The 20049-nt window shown below is 39.4% G+C and overlaps 1 long non-coding RNA gene across 1 annotated transcript in view; it reads left to right on the top strand.

Moving 5' to 3' along the window:
• LOC117079960 overlaps nucleotides 1-20049 on the top strand; it is a 76288-nt gene that overhangs the window by 52362 nt on the left and 3877 nt on the right. The gene's annotated exons all lie outside the window — the stretch shown is intronic.

Below are 20049 nucleotides of genomic sequence, written 5' to 3'. Positions count from 1 at the left end.
GACATTTCTCCAAAGAAGACATAAAAATGGCAAAAAGGCATACATGTTCAACAGCATAATCATCAGAGAAATGCAAATCAAAACTACAATAAGATATAATCTCACCTCAGTTAAAATTGCTTATATCCAAGACAGGCAATAACAAATGCTGGTGAGGGTGTGGAGAAAAGGAAACCCTCATCCACTACTGGTGGGAATGTAAATTAGTACAACCACTATGGAGGACAGTTTGGAGGTTCCTCAAAAAACTGAAAATAGAGCTCCACTATAATCCAGCAATCCCACTGCTGGGTATATACCCCAAAGAAAGAAAATTAGTATATTATACTGATATCTGCACTTCTATGTTTATTGCAGCACTATTCATAATAGCCACGATTGGGAAGCAACCTGAGTGTCCATCAACCAAGGAATGGATAAAGAAAATGTGGTACATATACACAATGGAGTACTATTCAGTCATATAAAAGAATGAGATCCTGTTACTTGCAACAACATGGTTCAAACTGAAGATCATTAATGTTAAGCAAAATAAGTCATGCACAGAAAGGCAAACTTTGCATGTTCACTTATTTGTGGGTGTTACAAATTAAAACAATTGAACTCATGGAGATAGAGAGTAGAAGGTTGGTTACCAGAGGCTGGGAAGGGTAGTGGGAAGTGTGTGTGTGTGTGTGTGTGTGTGTGTGTGTGTGTTTGCAGAGTGGGGGGAAGTGAGGAGGATTAATAGGTACAAAAAATAGTTAGAAAGGATGAATAAGACCTAGTATTTGCTAGCTCAACAGGGTAACTATAGTCAAATATAATTTAATAGTACATTTTACAATAACTGAAAGAATATAATTGGATTGTTTATAACACAAAGGACAAATACTTGAGGTGATGGACACCCCATTTACCCTGATGTGATTATTATGCATTGCATGCCTGTTTCAAAATATCTCATGTAACCCATAAATATATGTACACCTATTATGTACCCATAAAAATTAAAAATTAAAATTAATAAAAGAGACTTGTTTTAGCATACAGGAGGATCATCCATTGGAACAATGTACCATAACTTTGGTGAAACTGACTCTGTTCTTGTAGTATTAAGACAAAGGAGAAGAAAACCAGCTGTTTTTAGGAACTTGAGGGCAATTCACCTTGGTGCAGAAAAGTCAAATTTATTTCTAATATTTACTTTGAATGTAAGAGAAAGACAAAACCTAAACCATACATTTTACTGGTTCACTGTGCTTCACTTTTTTAGGGCTAAGAGAGAGGACTTAATTTGGTTGAGGCATGAAGGAAAAGGAGGGATTTAGCGTGCTCTGTGAGAGAGGAGTAAGCCTGGAGAGAAGAATGGCAGGAAGTCACTGAAACAGCTGCATGGGCTGGAGTAAGGGTAATGAAAGCAGCAAATGCTCCTTCACTGTCTTGCAAGACCCAACAGTCTGAATGTGGTGGTCTGGGGTTCCTCTTCTCTCCCACTTGCTCCTAAGCCTTAGCAGAATCTGATGCTTGAGCATAACGTCTAAAAAGTATTATGGCCAGTATCATGTGTCTACATATTAACTCAGTTAAATACTGAATTGGGTGGCAGGATTGACAAGGAAAGTTTTGAGATCCGTACAAGGAACAGAGTTTTTCCCAATCAGGCCTGATAGGAAGCTTGACTCACACTTTTGTAGATGGGGTTCTCTGCAATGGCTGTCGCATAAGTGCAAGGACAAAGAAACAAACTTGGAAAAACACTGGGATGGATTATCTGTCACCTCTATTCCTTCAAGCCAATCTGACATCCAAATACTCAAATGCAGATTGCCAGCATTTTTCAGATGAACTACAACAAAGAAGAAATGAATGGATGGACAAATGGAATGTGGTACATACACACAGTGGAATACTATTCAGCCTTTAAAAGGAAGGAAATTCTGACATATGCTACAACATGCATGAATCTTGAAGACATTATGCTAAGTGAAATAAGCCAGTTACAAAAAAGACAATGCTATATGAGTCTACTTATAGGAGGTACTTACAGTGGTCAAATTCACGAAGACAGAAGGTACAAAGGTGGGTTCCAGGGACCGGGGATGGAAGGAATGGAGAGTTAGTGTTTCATGGGGATTGAGTTTCAGTTTGCAAAATGAAAGGAGTTCTGCAGATGAATGGTGGTGATGGTTGCACAACAACGGGAATGTACTTAATGCTACTGAACCATACACTCAAAAATGGTTAAGATGATACATTTTATGCTATGCGTATTTTGCCACAATTTTGTTTGTTTGTGAGGAAGTCTCCTTCTTGTCCCCCAGGTTGGAGTGCAATGACATGATCTCGGCTCACTGCAACTGCCGCCTCCCAGGTTTAAGTGATTCTCCTGCCTCAGCCTCCTGAGTAGCTGGGATTACAGGCGCCTGCACTATGCCCAGCTAATTTTTGTATTTTTAATAGAGACGGGGTTTCACCATGTTGGCCAGGCTGGTCTCAAACTCCTGACCTCGTGATCCGCCTGCCTTGGCCTCCCAAAGTGCTGGGATTACAGGCGTGAGCCACCGTGCGTGGCCCAATTTTTTTTTTTTTTTTTTTTTTGAGACGGAGTCTCACTCTGTCACCCAGGCTGGAGTACAGTGGCCCGTCTCTACTAAAAATACAAAAAACTAGCCAGGCGAGGTGGCAGGCGCCTGTAGTCCCAGCTACTCGGGAGGCTGAGGCAGGAGAATGGCGTAAACCCGGGAGGTGGAGCTTGCAGTGAGCCAAAATTTTTTTAAAAAAAGAGAAGAGGCCAGGCATGGCGGGTGGCTCATGCCTGTAATCTCAGCAGTTGGGGAGGCCAAGGCGGGTGGATTATTTGAGGTCAAGCGTTTGAGACAAGCCTGGCCAATATCGTGAAATCCCATCTCTACTAAAAATACAAAAATTAGCCAGGCGTGCTGGCAGGCGCCTGTAATCCCAGCTACTCAGGAGACTGAGACAGGAGAATTGCTTGAACCCCGAGGCAGAAGTTGCAGTGAGCAGAGATCATGCCACTGCACTCCAGCCTGGGTGACAGAGCAAGACCCCCATCTCAAATAAATAAATAAATAATAAATAAATAAGAGAAAAAAAGAACCCTTAGGCTTTTCTACGTGCACAATTTTCCTCACCATCTGAACAGTCCTTCTATTTTTGTCTTTGCTCTGATAACAGCTCTTACTAAATAGTTAAGCAAATCCTTGATTTGCATTCTTCAGGCTTCTCTTCTGTAAAATGGGAATAATCTTTCTTATTATGCAAGTGCTTCTTTTGAGGTATATTTGGACCTTTTCTTAAATATCAGCTGAATGAGACTCTTCTCTTCTTTATCTGCTTCCACACTCAAAAAATAAAGAAGGAAAATTTAATCACAAAGCCAGAATGTGTTACAAGAAGTGCTGCTATGAGTCAGATTTTTCCTGTAGTACTTAGGGCTCATGGAAAGTGACTGCAGGGCTGAGCTGGATTTAGCAGGAAACTACACTAAGACTCATGACATACGTGTCACCAATGATCAGGACATCTTACTAAACTAGTGGCTTTTATTCCCTGTAGAAAGGCCTGGGAAAGTTGTAACTTCCCCAGAATTACTGACTTCACTTCTCAGATACCTTTTACAAAATCCCATGTATGATAAAGTCTTTGTACTCATATCCCAAACCGTGTCCTTGAGAATCAATCACTGAAGCAATGAGTAGAGGCACAAAGGCAAAGTGTTGAAGAACTCTGACCCAGAAAAAGTTAGTTATAAATCCCTGCTCTGCCATGCACCAAGTACAGGTCCTTGTCCATGTTACCAAATCTGTTAAAGCTTAATATTTAAAACTTAATGGGGCTGGGCGCAGTGGCTCAAGCCTGTAATCCCAGCACTTTGGGAGGCCAAGGTGGGCAGATCATGAGGTCAGGAGTTCGAGACCATCCTAGCTAACATGGCGAAACTCCATCTCTACTAAAAATACAAGAAATTAGCCGGGCGTAGTGGTGGTGGGCGCCTGTAGTCCCAGCTACTCCGGAGGCTGAGGCGGGAGAATGGCGTGAACCCGGGAGGTGGAGCTTGCAGTGAGCCGAGATCATGCAACTGCACTCCAGCCTGGGTGACAGAGCGAGACTCCGTCTCAAAAAAAAAAAAAACTTAATGGTATCAGATCCCAAATAAACACCTCCCTCTTGTTGGTGGGAATGCAAATTAGTATAGCCAGCCATTGTGGAAAACAATATGGGGATTCCTCAGAAAATTAATCATAAAACTACCCTATGATCTAGCATGTTTGCTTTTGGATATATATCCAAAGGAAGTGAAATCAGTAAGTCAAAGAGATAGCTACACTCACATGTGTATTGCAGCATTATTCACAATAGCCAGGCTATGGCATCAACTTCAGTGTCCATTAATGGATGAATGGCTAAAGAAAGTGTGGTACATATACACAACAGAATACTATTTAACCTTTAAAAAGAAGGAAATTGGGTCATTTGTAACAATGTGAATCAACCTGGAGAGCATAATGCTAAAGTGAAATAATCCAGCCACAGAAAGACAAATACCACATGTACTCATTTATATATGAACCTAGAAGAGTTGAAATCATAGATGCAGAGAATAGAAATGATGGGAACCAGGGACTGGGGTGTGGGGGGTGTTAAAAAAAATCTTGCTCTGTATCTATAATTTGGACTCTTTTTTTTTATTAATGACTCTTAAACATATAAAATCCCCCACTGTATTTTTGGTCTATCTCTCCAGTTCCCTGATACTGTTTTAATCCTTAATTCTTTCCTCATCTTTAAAAAGAACTCTTTTTGTTTACTTTTCTTTACCTCTTAGAAAACGTCACCAAAGATTGTTATGAATCACAGCAGTCTGGCTTGAGAATTGGTCAACATAAAAGTTCCAAATATAATTTATCCCTGGATGATGTTGTTTGTGAATTATTCATACAATCTGATTAGGAACTTGAGAGCATTTGTAGTCAAATAACAACTTTCCTCCAAATGACGCACAGCACATCTGAGACAGAGCACAGTGATCTCACTTGCCAGATGAGAAACCGAGGCCCAGGAATGCAGAGGGCTGAACCAACGTTGAATGAGAACTGTGGAATAAAACGTCAAAATGTTTCTACCAGGGCTTAAGACTAAGTAGTAAATCCCCACCTACTCCCTCTCCTCCTCCTAGTTCCTGTAGGATAAATTATTTTTAAGAGAAACACGCAGGTGAAAGGAAAACACGCTCTTGGAGGACATGTGGCTAACCCAGATGCTAACAGCATTCAAGCTCAGATACAGCAATAACAGCAGAAACCACCAGTGTGCTAAAGCCAGTACTTAATCTGCTCTTCTTAACCTGGCATGCAAGGCCTTTCATGAGCCAGCCCCAGCCGGGTTTGCCAGCCTTGGCTTGCCCACCGAATTCCCAACTGGAAACTGAAACCTGAAGTAACATTCATACTAAACTCTCTCCAAACACCCAGCGTCTCCACCCTTCTTCTCTTCCTGCCTTACTTATCCTTCCACCTTTGACCTGAGCATCAATGCCACTAGGAGTACTTCCCAGCCTTCCTCCACCATGCCTTGGGGTTAGATTCCCCTCCCCTGTGTTCCCAGAGTACACTGTGCATATTCCTGTCAGGGTATCTCATACTGTGTTAACATTACCTGCTCCCTTGTTGCCCTTTCCCACCACACTGGGAGCTCCTTTAGAGGAAAGACTGTAGCTTGAGTGCTTGGCACACATTAGTTCTTCAATAAATGCATGCTAAGAGAATCAGTATTGTCCAGGTCTCCAAAGAAAAAGAACTCTTTGGCCAGGCGTGGTAGTTCACACCTATAATCCCAGTACTTTGGGAGGCCGAGGCAGGTGGATTGTCTGAGGTCAGGAGTTCGAGACCAACCTGGCCAACATAGTGAAACCCTGTTTCTACAAAAAATTAGTGGGGCGTGGTGGTGTGCATCTAAAATCCCAGCTACTTGGGAGGTTGAGGCAGGAGAGTCACTTGAACCCAGGAGGTAGAGGTTGCAGTGAGCTGAGATCGTGCCATTGCATTCCAGCCAGGGCAACAAGAGTGAAATTCCATCTCAAAAAAAAAAGAAAAAAAAAGAAAGAAAAGAAAAAGAGCTCTTCGCTTGATTTCTTTTTCTTTTCTTTTCTTTTTTTTTTTTTTTGAGACGGAGTCTTGCTCTGCCACCCAGACTGGAGTGCAGTGGCCGGATCTCAGCTCACTGCAAGCTCCGCCTCCCGGGTTTACGCCATTCTCCTGCCTCAGCCTCCCGAGTAGCTGGGACTACAGGCGCCCGCCTCGTCGCCCGGCTAGTTTTTTGTATTTTTAAGTAGAGACGGGGTTTCACCGTATTAGCCAGGATGGTCTCGATCTCCTGACCTCGTGATTCACCCGTCTCGGCCTCCCAAAGTGCTGGGATTACAGGCTTGAGCCACCGTGCCCGGCCTCTTTTTCTTTTACTAACAGGTAATGAACTTTCCCCTTGCATGTAGTAAGGCTATGATCTAGCAGACTTGTTCTATGGAATCAGTATGGCTTACCTAAATAAAAAAAAAAAAGAGTAATAGATTGTTTGACTTGAAAGGACATTCAGAAGTCATTTATTTTTCACCCCCATCAGCCCCAATGTGAATTTCCTAGAAATTTGAAAAGATTTTAGTAATTAAAGGCCATAAAAGGTAGCAGTCAGCATTAGAAATAAGGACATGTTAACCTTAAATGGCCTCAAATGGCATGTTCAGATAAGTTTGGCTTGCAAGAATCAAGAATGAAGCTTCCAACTTGTCACCCCTTCTTGTTGAGACATGTGAGTACATAGAAAGTCATGTAATTCATAAGCCTATGATTCATTTACTCTCCATTCATCAAACTGCTGAGTTTCATGAATGTTTGATGCCTGTTTAAGTTTCCTTTTCTTGACAAGGAAGTTTGTTTTTGGGAGATAACTCATGTACCAAAATCTAGAGACTCACAGGGAAATTCCAAAGCAGACAAGTCAGACAGGCATGTAAGCTGGCCCCAAAACATTTTTCCAGTACTGGTTAATAATCTAGGAGTCTTGAGGGGAGTAATAGTCTGTAGATACATGGACCACTAGTTAATTAACTGAATTACCCAAGAGATCAATGAGCGACACCAGAACTTTGAAGGTTTCCCCAATTCTCTATACAGTCTTGGTTGGCTTTAGATTTATGGCATGAGACTAAAATGTGTAAAAATGACCCAAGGACTTTAGAAAGAAAAACACTCAAGTAAAATAGTGGTCACTTTGAAAAGTAGTAAGAATGGATCAATTCAAATCATAAATTGTATTATTGCCTATGTGAAAATCCCATGCTAAACCTTTTATTTCCCCTTCTAATTTTTGAATTGTGGTAAAATACACATAACATAAAATTTATCACCTTAACCATTTTTAAATGTACAGTTCAGTTGTACTAAATACATTCATAATATGCAAACATCACCACCATTCCTCTCTGTAACTCTTTTTGATGCCAATCTTTTTTTTAGCGTGAGATTTTTTGTGATTTTTGTGTGTATGTGTGTGATTTTTTTTTTTTGAAACTGAGTCTCACTCTGTTGCCAGGCTGGAGTGCAGTGGCACAATCTCAGTTTACTGCAATCTCCACCTCCCAGGTTCAAGACATTCTCCTGCCTCAGCTTCCCGAGTAGCTGGGATTACAGGCGCCCGCCACCACACCCAGCTAATTTTCATATTTTTAGTAGAGACGGGGTTTCAAATCTTTTAATGTTCTGAAATGACCCTATACAAGGAGGGGTTGAGGTCTTTCTTTTTATTTCTCTCTATGATAGAATTCAAGATTAAGAATGCTAAAGTCAAATCTTCAAATGAGAGCATCAGTCAGAAGTTGGTGTCAGATTACTAGCTATGACTGAAAAAAACAAATCAAAAGAAAACAAAACCAACCAGATATCATCATCTAGGAAAAGGTTGTTACTTTAAAATAACTGTGATGTCCAGAACTGAGGTCTGACTCAGGCTTTACTAAGTCAGGAGCGGCAGCAGTCAGACTCATGCTGAAGAGACATCTTAGTTTGCTTGAGCTGCTATCCCAAAATACCTGAGAGAAGGTAATTTGTAAGTAACAGAAATTTATTTCTCACAGTTCTGTAGGCTAGGAAGTCCGAGATCAGGCACCACAGGTTTGCTGTCTTGTGAGGTCCTGCTGTCTTGAACACTGCATCCTTTGTAGAGGACAAACACCGTTTCTTCACAAGGCAGAAGGGATAGAAAGGAAAAAAGAGCCTAGCTTATTTCCTCTAGACTTTTTACAAAGTTGTTAACCCCATTCATGAAGACAGAGCTCTCATGACCTAATTACCTCCTGAAGATCCCACTTCTTAATAATATCACCTTAAGGCTTAAGTTCCAACATAAGAATTTTGGAGGGGACATAAACATTCAACCATAGCAGGAGAGAAAGTGCTGTAGTTTATAATAGGCCGAACCCAAGGAAAATCAGTAAACTGAGATGAGTTTGAATTACAGCTTGGGATCTCTAGAAACCTAAGAACCCTTCTAATTCTTGAGTTACTGCATTCCTGCTTCATGGTGCTCCAACATCTGCTTGAACACTTCTGTATATACAAAATCCTTTACTTCCTCAGCTTACCCATTATACAGATGTCTCTGACTGTTGGAAGGTTTCTACTTGTATTGGAACAATATTTATCTCTGTGTTTCTTCCAGCCATGCTTCCTTTTAAAGATATGCACAATAAGTGAAATCCTTTTACCCCACATAAAGTTTGGGGATCCATCTGTGGAGATTTCCATGATTGATGCTTCTCTCTAGGTGGAAGCTTCTTGGATCTTTCAACTTCTCCTCATATGATATAGCTTCTAGTACCTCCACTTTCTTGATTGTTTTCCTCTGAAAATCCTTCTGTTTGTCACTTCATCCTTCAAATGTATTAATTAAAATGAATGTACAGGCCTCTTCATGCTCAGATCTTAAAACATTCATGGTGGAGTCACAGTATTTTTTAAATGAACATGGACAAATTTTCTTCTATTTCCTGAGCTCTCTCCCTCATAGCCAATGAATGTGATTTTTCTGTGCTTATCACATCTAAGTGGCATGTTTGTCAGCATTTGTTTACTAGAAAATTCCATTCTCGTTATTTTCAAATTATTATGGGCTGTTGAGTGAAAGATCTTGCCTTAGACCACATTTAAATCATGACATCAAGTGCAGCCATACAATTCAAGGACAAATAAACCCCAAATAAAAATAAGGAAAAAGGGGACTCTGTATATCATTCAAAAGCAAAATGAAACATCATTTTTTTATGTGAGTGTAAGTGCAAGTTGACAGGAAATTCAGGATAGGATTAGTGAAGGGGGAAAAACCCCTTATTGATTTATTTTTTCACAGAGAAAGCCAGATTGGATATGTCTGGACCTTGGGTATATACACACACAGAATTAATCAAGAAGAGAATGTACAACTGCATCAATATGTTGTTATTTTTATGGTTATTTATTGGACTTTATTTGTCTGTGCAATAGAGAACAGTCCATAGGCTCCATGGAAAGGTTTGCATGATATATACTGTAGCGGAAAACAGATGGTCATCTGATATTAATAACTGTGTTTAAACAAAGCCGAATTGCTATTAGTGATACCATCAATGATGATGTATTTGGAAAGCATGGTAAAGGGACTTTCATCCCCTTGGAATATTTTTTCTTTCAATGTTTGTGATTGTCTACACAACATTGAAAACATCTGCATGTAAACCAAACCTTCAGCCCATCATCTGCATAGCCGGCATATGCAATGCCAAACAACTGAGCACTGAGAAAGAAAAATGCAACTGGCTAAATTATTTAGACCAATACAGCCAGATCTGAGTAAGTATTCAAAGAGTTGGTTAGTATGGACACCTCACTGTATCTAGACACAAAATAGAAAATCTAATTCAAATCACTCGGATCTGTTCAGATCTTACTTGGTTCCTGGTTACTTCTAAGAATACAGTTTGGATGCCTTAATGACATTGCCTGTCATCCCTGCCTCATCTGCAGCTTCTCTTCACTTTATAAACTCAACAATCCAATCATACAGACTATGCATCAATTTAAGAGCGCTTGATGCTTTTTCATGTTTTCAAGCATGTCTTGGCTTCTTTGCATTATACCTGATATTTTTCTTCTAATTTTTCTGTCTGATAAACTTCTAATCTTCCCATCCATTTTTAAAACCATGCTCAAATATAAACTCCTTTAGGGAAGTCTTTGCTGACTTCTCTACACTAAATTAGTTGTTTCTTCCACTACACTCCAATAGGGCACCTCATGAAAGTTACCATCACACTTTGCATGGGGATCTTTTGTCTACAATTGTCTCTTTCTTATTGGACTATGAGTACAGTAGGAGACACGTCTGTTTAATCTTTGACTCCTCTGTACCTAGATCACCGGCTAACTCATAATTGGCATTCCACAGATTATATTTGAACTAACTGCAATTTGAACTTCTTCATTGAGAGGATTTCTATCTGAAAATTTTGGGTTCTTGTTCAACAATTCACTAGAGCTATACAAATGATAGCTAAAGGAACAACTCTCAATTCAGTATTGATTGGATTGCATAAATTGAAATAATGTGTTCAATCAACTTTAATTCATTGACTGCATATTTTGCATTTCATGCCTTTTTTCAACTGTATGGAAGACACTTTAATATATTTGTAGTTGTGATATGTGGCTTATGAGGATGCCTGAATTCTTTAGGAATTTTCCAAATCTCCTACAATGCATGATACTAAAAAAATACAGCTAATGTTAAATACCTAGTAACCTTCACAGAAGCTATAGCATGAAAAGGTATAAAAGGATTATAGTATGTCCTATTCACCTATTCAATTCTAGGCACTAGAGAATTTTCATCATGTCTTTTTTGCTTTATATTCAAATATTTGGTAAGAAAAAGAAATTTCCCATGTTATCATTTTATGTGTAATATTAACTTGAGAAATGTACATGCTTTTGTATCTGTAATTATATATTGCACATTTTTATGTAAAGTTCTTTTGGATGTGTACATAGATACATGTAGATATATATTTATACATATACATAAACATATAAATATGCATTTATAGCTAGTGAACAGAAACAAACAAAACCTAAAGGGAAAACCACTTCATTCCCTCAATCTCACCCACATGCCAAATAATTTTCACTTTTTCACCAAAACTGTCAGTATAAAATGGAATGAAGGGCAGTACAGACATACTTTCACCAGGCTTAAGGGTATGAGATAATGAAACTAGCTCCTAGGATAAGCATATTTATTGGGTTTGTTATGTATCAAATGTAACAAAAGTAGAGGATCTGAAGAACGCCCTGTGTGGTTCTTTTCACACCCTTTGATCACACAATTCCTCTTTAATTCAGATGCAGTAGAGCTTAAGTGGCTTCATTGATGTGTTAAGTGTGGAATGATTTTTGTATAAAATAAAAAAGGCTCCATTATGTGTCCAGAAAAGCCTGTGTGTGCTTGTTTATTGAGACAGGAAGTCGGTTTCCCACACAGAACAACAGTTCTGCGATGCTGAAGCATTGTGTCTGAAAGAAGAGTAAAGGAAACTTAATTTTCTACCTGGCAGAAATCGGCTTCTGGAGGAAGGGACAGACAATGCGATTGGACTTCAGCTGAATGAGAGGGCTTGATTGATTTTCAGAAAATGTGCCGTGTACAGGGAGGTTACTCGGAGTACTTTTGTTAGGAAAACGCATTTTTCATAGTTGGAGCCTGTTTTTGTACCTGGCTTAAAGTGATGCTCCCCAGTGAATACTTGCCACCCCTCTGAAGTCAGTTGGGGAAAAAAGAAATACTTTCCCAGAATTGTTACCTCCTAAAAATTGTCTCCAGGTTATTGTTTTGTTATATTTTTCCATCAAGTTGGCTGCCATTTGCTTTTTTTACTTTTTCTTTCTTTCTTTTTTTTCTTTGCTTGCATGGAGAATACTTCTGAGGCTTTCCAAGGTGAAGTTTATAAATCTATCCATAGTTTAAATATTGAGGCATGGATATAGTTCCTATCTGTTAGAAGTGAATTTTGACCTTGTAAATCCATGATCCATGGAATAAACACTATGTTGTGGCCACACGATGAAGAGAAATAAGATGAGAAACAGTATCTATCTTGTACCCAAAAGGCCAGGCTTTTTTCTCTATACCGTGCTGCCTTAAACTATTAATACGCAAGGTAGCAAAATTCCAGCCATTCTTCCCATCCCTTATGGAATCCCATGTCCACTCTCCTCCTGGTTATTGTCATTGTCATCTGCCTCTTCATCCTCATTATGAACTGTCTAAAGATTGATGCTTCCTAGCTGGGAATAGTTCATAGAGAGTATATAACATTATTGTTCTACTCAGCAATTGTAGAATCTGAAACAGACAATAGTGAAGTGGACCTAAATAAGAAGAATGTATAGACAATAGTGGCTGGGAGTGGTAATCCCAGCACTATGGGAGGCTGAGTCAGGCAGATCACAAGGTCATGAGATCGAGACCTTCTTGGCCAACATGGTGAAAATATAGTAAATATTTTTGTATCTACTAAAAATACAAAAACTTAGCTGGGCCTGGTGGTGTACACCTGTAGTCCCAGCTTCTTGGGAGGCTGAGGCAGGAGAATTGCTTGAACCCGGGAGGCAGAGGTTGTAGTGAGCTGAGATCATGCCACTGCACTGCAGCCTGGGTGACAGAGCAAGACACCATCTCAAAAAAAAAAAAAAGAAAAGAAAGAAAGAAAGAATGTATAGAGAATAGAACAATCTCAGGGATTTTTTCCATTGATAACATTTACCTTACTAATATTTCAGAGTTAAATCAATTTTCAGGGTGAAGACCTCAGTAAAGAATATAGTGGTTTCACATCCAAGAAAAATTTTGTTAGGCTGTGGACACTGTGTGGAGGTTACAGGATTAGAACTGCTATTGGATTGGCTTGGTGAGAGTGGATGATCCAGGCACATATGCATCTGCTCAGTCAATTGCTTAATTTTTCCCCATAGAATGATTTCTTTTCTGCCCACCTGTCCTTACTATTTTTCCAACTTACTATTAATGCAACTTCTACTTCACCTTCCCATCATGCATGGGTGATTTTTTCCTCAAAATTGATGTCATAATATCCTTTTGATCATTATAAACTTGTTGATAAAAGAATTTCACAGTCAAAGAATTCGAGGGGATAAGTATTAAGGCAGGACGAGGAATATTCTTTGAGAAGGTCCCAGACTAATGGTTCAATCACGAAGTTTCTTCCCCTTGGCATGCAGAATGAATTCTTCATTCTTGACTCCTTTATTAGCCTAAACTATTTTATCCCAACTCACAGTAGCTTAGCCATAGCTGTTATCCTAGGTATTTAATGCTCCTTCTTCATGCGTGTCTCACATTCTTCTCATGTATTTCTCATTAAGTCGTCTTTCACCCCCTCCATCTGTTTGTGTAATGCTTGGTATGTGACTGTTGCTGTGTAATAATAGGCCCTAAGTCATGTGACTTTAATTTATAAGGTCAGACACCATTTTTCCTGCAGAGAATTCATTTTTGTCCTAAAGCTAACTCTTTTGCCTCACTATGATACTGTTTCTGATCACCAAAGATAAAAACTGAACTTTAATATACATAAGCTTATATATATATATATATGGGACCTTTATCACCAAAGTCAACAACCCAATGGAAAGATGGTCACATCAGGAATCCATAAGCTGGATTCCGATCCTGGTATTGTAATTGACTTGTCACAGCTCCATTCCAGTTGCTTCAGCTCTCTGATCTTCAATTTATTTATCAGAAAATTGTCTTTCTTCTCTCTCTTTCGCCTCCTTCCCTCCTTCTTCCCATCTTTCCCTCCTTCTTTCCTTTCTTTCCTCTTTCTTTCCTCCCTGTCTTCCTTCCTTGCTTTTTTTCCTTATTTTTTTGACAGAGTGCAGGAAATTCTACCCCCCAAATATGGTACCTTGGCATGCTCAGTATTTTAAGCTGAAGGAAACAGAGAAAACCACAGAAGCAGAAAGGTCTTTCTGACCTCTCTCGAAGACCCTCACGTGACAGGTGTCCTGCCCTACAGCCAGAGAGAAGGAATGTTCCATAGAGAGACTAAGAAGAATCTGAAGAATCAGGCCTTACTAAGTGCCCTCCAGGTTATCTTTAAGTCATACCCCCTTTTTGTCCAGTCGTGCCTCTACATTCATCATCAAACCTAAGCATAAAAATACAGTTTCTCCTGGGTCTCTGGGTCTTCGTTTTTGAAGACTTGTGTCACATAAGACATGAATTAAATATGTTTGTTACGCTTTTCTGTTGCTAACCTGTCTTTGGTTATAAAGGTATCAGCCATCAACCTTGTGATGGGTAAAGCAAGATAGTACTTTTTCTCCTCTATACTTTCTTTTTTCCTTTCTTCCCTTTTCTTTCTTTCCCTTCCTCCTTTCCTTTCTTCCTTCTCCCCTTCCTTTCTTCCTTCCTCCCCTTTTCCAAACGTTCTCCCTTTTCTTTTCTTCCCTTTAATTTGTATTTACTAAACGTCTCCATTCTCAAGGAGAGAGCAACAAGCAAATACAAATGTTGTAATTTAAAAATAAATTAATTTTTAAAAATGAAACATTAAAATAACAACACAAGGCTGTTGTAGTTAAATGAACAAATAAAAAGGAATAAACTTTGTGTGCATTCGTAGAGCACTATATAAAACTGTGATATTATTGTTATGGGAGAATGAAATTCCTAGACAGACCTGATGATGTAGAGAATAAAAACTTGGACTTTGAGGTTACTAGAGAAACCTGAGTTTCAACTCTACTAGCTGAGTGACCATGGGCACATTACTTAAAGTTTCCAAGTCTAAATTTCCTCAGCTGTGAAATACTGTGTGTTAATAAAGTACATAACTCAAAGTCTGTTGCAAAGATTGAGTGGGATTTTATATGTAAAATGCTAAGCACAAATGTCTAACATATAATAAATGCGAAATAATGATAGCTATTATTATTATCATTGTTAGGTGAGGCAGAGTAACTTGCACTGTTGTCATTTTTGTTATGTAAAATAACGATAGTAATCTCAGAGGAAGCAAAGGTTGGTGGGGTTGGGGGAATCAGGACTTCTCCTGAGAACTGTCAATTTCCTCTAGAGAAAGGAATTCATTGAAGGAGAGATGGGACTGTACCTGGGGTAGAAGCACAATAGGGTGGTGGTTAAGGCTGATCTTTGTAAGCCCTCTCACTTGTTGATCGCCAACCTCTTCCTTACCACCTTCTGAAGATCTTTTTATCAGTTCCTTACTGAGTTTGTCCAGTATTACCTCTTAGTGTCCCTTGGCCAGAGATTTCTCTTGAAAAATCAGCTGACGGCTTGAAAGTCTCACTCTTTTTTCCTATATCTGTCAAAATTCTATTTATTCTTCATGGCCCAGTTTAAATATCAACTTTTCATGCAGCCTTTCTGGGCTGCCCTAAAATGCCATTCAGAACACCTACTCTGTGTTCCCACTGCACTGTTAGCAACCAGTAAAGCGCAATTGTGTTAGAGAGAGTGGGCAAATCTCTCTGTGCAATGGCGATAATGATTTGTCTCTTGTATTAGACTGTGAGCTCTTTGAGGGGAGGAACTGCACTGCCTTCAGCTTTGGATCCTGTATCTTAGTCACTTGTGCCTCCTACATTTTAAAACTAGACAAATGACATTGCATTGTTTGCATGGAATTGAATCCTATGAAGAAAAAAGCAATGGGTGTGATCTTCCAACTCTTTTAAGGTCTGGTCAGAGCTGACCTAGGAGTACAAAACCAAAGAAAGGGCTCAAGCACTCTGACTTCCAGCTCAAATCCTTACCTTCATTATAAGCTCCTGCTGGATCCCAGAGGCCCTCCATGACTGAGGAGGTGGCCCTGGGTCCCTCAAAACTGAAGTTCAAGATAACCCACTTGCAATATTTGGATGAGTGCCTTGATGACATAGACTCTAGAGATCATGAGGCAATGAGAATGTTTCACTTAGCTTATTTTTTGCCATGTTTTTTTGCCATGTGCTTATCAGGACATTCAGATGGCTGGAGTTAGAAAAGGGTGTGGAATCTATATTTGGCTAAATGCAATGAAGAAATTCCTTGGCTAAAAAAGAAAACAATCTTTCTTTTCTTAAAAATTTAAGTCGATGTAAAAAAAAAAAATCTTTGCAGTGCAAGATAGAGTTTCTTTTTCCTTTTCTCTCTGTCTTGGGGGCCTTATCTGATTTTAATCATTATTGGCCAGATATGATTTGAAACAGGTGAAGCTAAAATTTCCTGGGGAAAAAAAAAAAGAAATCTTCAGTTGCAACTATTGCAGCTGTCGTCTACCTACTCTACTCCCCTCCTCCAAGGTAGCATGGGCTATCGAGTGTAAATGTTGAGGATTATGAATTTTACTTTTAAAAGGCTTTAATGCCCTGCAGAGTTTTCTCAGCAATTTTCAAGTCTTGTTAACCATAATACATCCAGTTCTCGATTATCCACAAAAAGCGGAAATGAATAGTGGCACAGATAATCCAACACAGAAAAACAATCAAAATGTTTCTTATATTTTGCTTTGGAATGCTTTGTATGACTTTTGGGGGGTTTCAGTTTTCCTTCCCAGTGATGTTCTGCTCAGGAAAAAGTTAAAATGAGTTTGCATTCCCTAAGGCCACACTGGGGGATGTGGCCTAGCCACATGCTGGGTGGCAGGGAGAAGGGCAGCCCGAAATCTAAGGGAAAAGAATTCCACTGATAATCTAGAAGTGGAAAATGCTCCTATGAATAATTAAGGGCTGACCAGAATATAAGTCAGTTTTATAAATTTGTGTGGACAAGTTTTTGGTCCACATTAAAAAATATATAGTTATCCTCTTAAGAAGAGTTAAAACTGGTATCAAAGAGAACTTTGGTATCAAAAACAAATGAGCTCAACGTTCTTTACTTTTCACAACCCAGTGGCACTGGCACTATGTGAAGGAGTTAGGATCTGTTGATGGGGCCAAGCGGACTCAGTTCTCAGCTAATGTGTTCCAGCTCCATCCTTCAACCTTCTTCAATTGAACATATATAGATTTATAAAATGTCAGGCTATGTACTACTGTCCCATCTACCATGGTAGTTACAATTACCATTCCCATTTTACAGATGAGAAAACTAAGGCTCATACAGGCTCATTATTAATTTAAGTTCACAAAGCCAGTCACTGTGAACAGCTAGCTTTGAGCTCAGGACTATCTCACTCCGTTTGGATAACTAAGTTAAGAGTCAGAAGTTAAGGAGTATCAAGCTTTTCATTATTTGAATGTTTTCCTGGTTTCCCTTCATTGTTCTTACATAGTAAATTCAATTAAATATTTATGAGCTCTGACTACTAGGTTGCTCATATGTATATATGTATAATATATGTGTGTGTGTTTGTGTATATATATATAAAATCATGATATTGTGTTACAGGAAAAAAATCTAATAATATTTAGATATCATCTCAGGCCTTGGGAGCTTTCAGTTTAAAATAGAAACCAGATGAATAGAATAGAGTGAGAAACCATGTGACTATATAGTAAGGCCGAATGAGACAAGTAGATATAAGAAATGGCAGGGCAGGGTCAAATCACATCAGGATGGGAACAAAAAACAAGAGATTTCAGAAAGGCTAATAAATGACTGAATGGAAGTCAGTGGGCAATTTCAATTTCAATGTGCTGTGTATGATGTGAGTAAGGAACCAAGTGCACACTGCTATCGAGATGGGCCATAACAACTGGATGCCATTTTGTTGAGAGCTCTGATGTAGATGGGATGGAATTCCAAGTGTTGAGAATAGCAGGTAAAGTTAAGAGCGCACCAGATGTGTTCAGAGAACCTTGAGTTGATCTGAAAAGAGAATCTGCTCAAGGAGAAAAAATGTAAGCAAAAATGAAAATAGTAACAACAAAAAAGCAAAATAGCATCATAATCTTGTCATAAAAAAATCAGAGTTAGGGACAGAAATGAGAGAGAGAAGAGAAGAGAGAAGGAAGCCATTTTCAAAACCCCTCATGTTTTCACATGTTTTAGAAAATTTAAATACTCACCTAGCAATTTGGTATAAAACAATGGGCACATTTTTCAGTAATTTTAGTGCTGGAAGGAGAGGAAAAGAATAGGTAACAAAAACAAATTTATTAGCCCAAGGCCACCCTATTGCTCAAGTGGATCCCTAAAAACTCAAGGGTCCTAACTCCTACTCCAGTGATCAGCTGCTAGCTAGGCAAGCTTTGGGGTATGACGTTAGCACCAAGACCAAGCTTCTGGGAAGCCTTAGAGTAGCTTCTGGGAAGAAAGTAGGGATTCCAGGATGTTTACAAAATATAACTCAAGGATTATGTGTCTTCAATTTGTTCTGGAAGTTTCCACACTCAGCTAAATCACATTCCTTTTCCCTTGCAGACTTTTTTGTCTGTCCTTGATTTCTTCTTTGACATCTTCTCTTCCCCCATTATCTTTTACTCTATCAAACCTGATTTTACCCCCTGTATAAAAATGCAAAAGTCATAGTTGTTTACTCCTACACACCCTTAGCATTTGCTGAGTCTTTTTCTCTTTAGTCTCTGGCGCCTTAGATATCTCTAGGCCACATTCTAGCTCCTATAAGCAATTTCACATCACTATGGACATGACCTCTATGAAACTGGCCACGGTACTCTGGGTTTTCAATGTACAATTCTATTTCCCTTCCTGTAGTGGATGCTGTGGGGGCACCACCTCCTTGAGGACCAAGGCACTCCAGCTGCCAGGAATATTGGCTGCTAACCTCACACAGCTGAGCCTTCCATGAAAATTGCTCTCTGCCAAAGAGAACCTCCTAGTCCAAGGTCATGTCTACTCTCCAGAGGTAGCTCTTAACTAATGTCTGTCCAGACCCTTTGTCACAATGTTAGACAACTGTGTGAACGGCTATCAGAGCTCCAGAGTGCCCCAAGGGATCTGGGTAGCCCTCTCTTGTACATGCCCCACTGTCCAGCTTCTCCCTTTGCCCAGTCCTGCTTCCTTCACTCTCTCGTAAGTATCATCCCTGAGAGCACTCCTAATAACTCCCTGAATGCAAATCTCCACCTCAGAGTCAATTTCCCGGGGAACAGTCTCAATACCCTATATTTATTGTGGCTTGTATGTTGTCACTGTAGTAACCTGTCTTGTAATGAAAGAAAAAAAAATTACAGTCTTTGAAGGGGTCAGAGATCAAGGTTTTGGTAGCCTCTGTACAACAGAATTCATTGAGCCAGGCCTATAGCCTAGTCCAGTCATTTTCTTACCTCTCGACCTTGAGTTAAGTAATGTATCATTCTTGTGTACTGGCTTACTTTGGTTCAAATGGATAATAACCTATATGATGGAGTGATGGGGGAGAAAAATGAACAGATGGTTAAACATCCCTAAAAGACCATTACGTACTGTGAAAATACTTAAATTCTGTAGTGAAGTCTCCAAAATCTTAATCCCCATAAACTGAGATTCTACAGAGTCCACTTCCTTGGAAATAGATTTGAAAATACCCTTTGCTTCACTTTCTGTGGATTATGCAACCACAGAATTCCTCCGGGGACTCAGCCACACCCCAAATCTTAGCCTAAATCACTGAGTTTGACACAGATTCATAAGAATTTGGCAAGCAGCTCACCCACATTTTCTACCAAATTGAATCCAAATGTTGCCTAGGTTGGATGAGAGTTCAGTCAAGAAAAGGAGGCCCAGGCCAATGGACTGCTAAATGGTGATATTCGAAACCCAAATGAGTTTGGCTTGGCCCTAAGACTAGGAGGAAAGCTTTGAACCATAGCATATGATATAAGCCCTGATCCAACTCAAAACACTTTTTACTTTTTTTTTTTTTGGTTGTTATTTCAGAAATGCACTGACCCTGCACTCTACAAGACACTATGCTCATTCCAAATGCCAAAGTCAGTCCTAGGAAACTGCAGGCGCCTGTAGGGTCAAAGTAGAGTGGGGAAGCTGGTTCTT

This window comes from Trachypithecus francoisi, unplaced genomic scaffold (assembly GCF_009764315.1).
Source record: "Trachypithecus francoisi isolate TF-2019V2 unplaced genomic scaffold, Tfra_2.0 Lachesis_group8, whole genome shotgun sequence".
NCBI lineage: Eukaryota > Metazoa > Chordata > Mammalia > Primates > Cercopithecidae > Trachypithecus > Trachypithecus francoisi.
The sequence above is the reverse complement of the archived record's forward strand: the minus strand, read 5'-3'. Positions and strand labels throughout refer to the sequence as shown.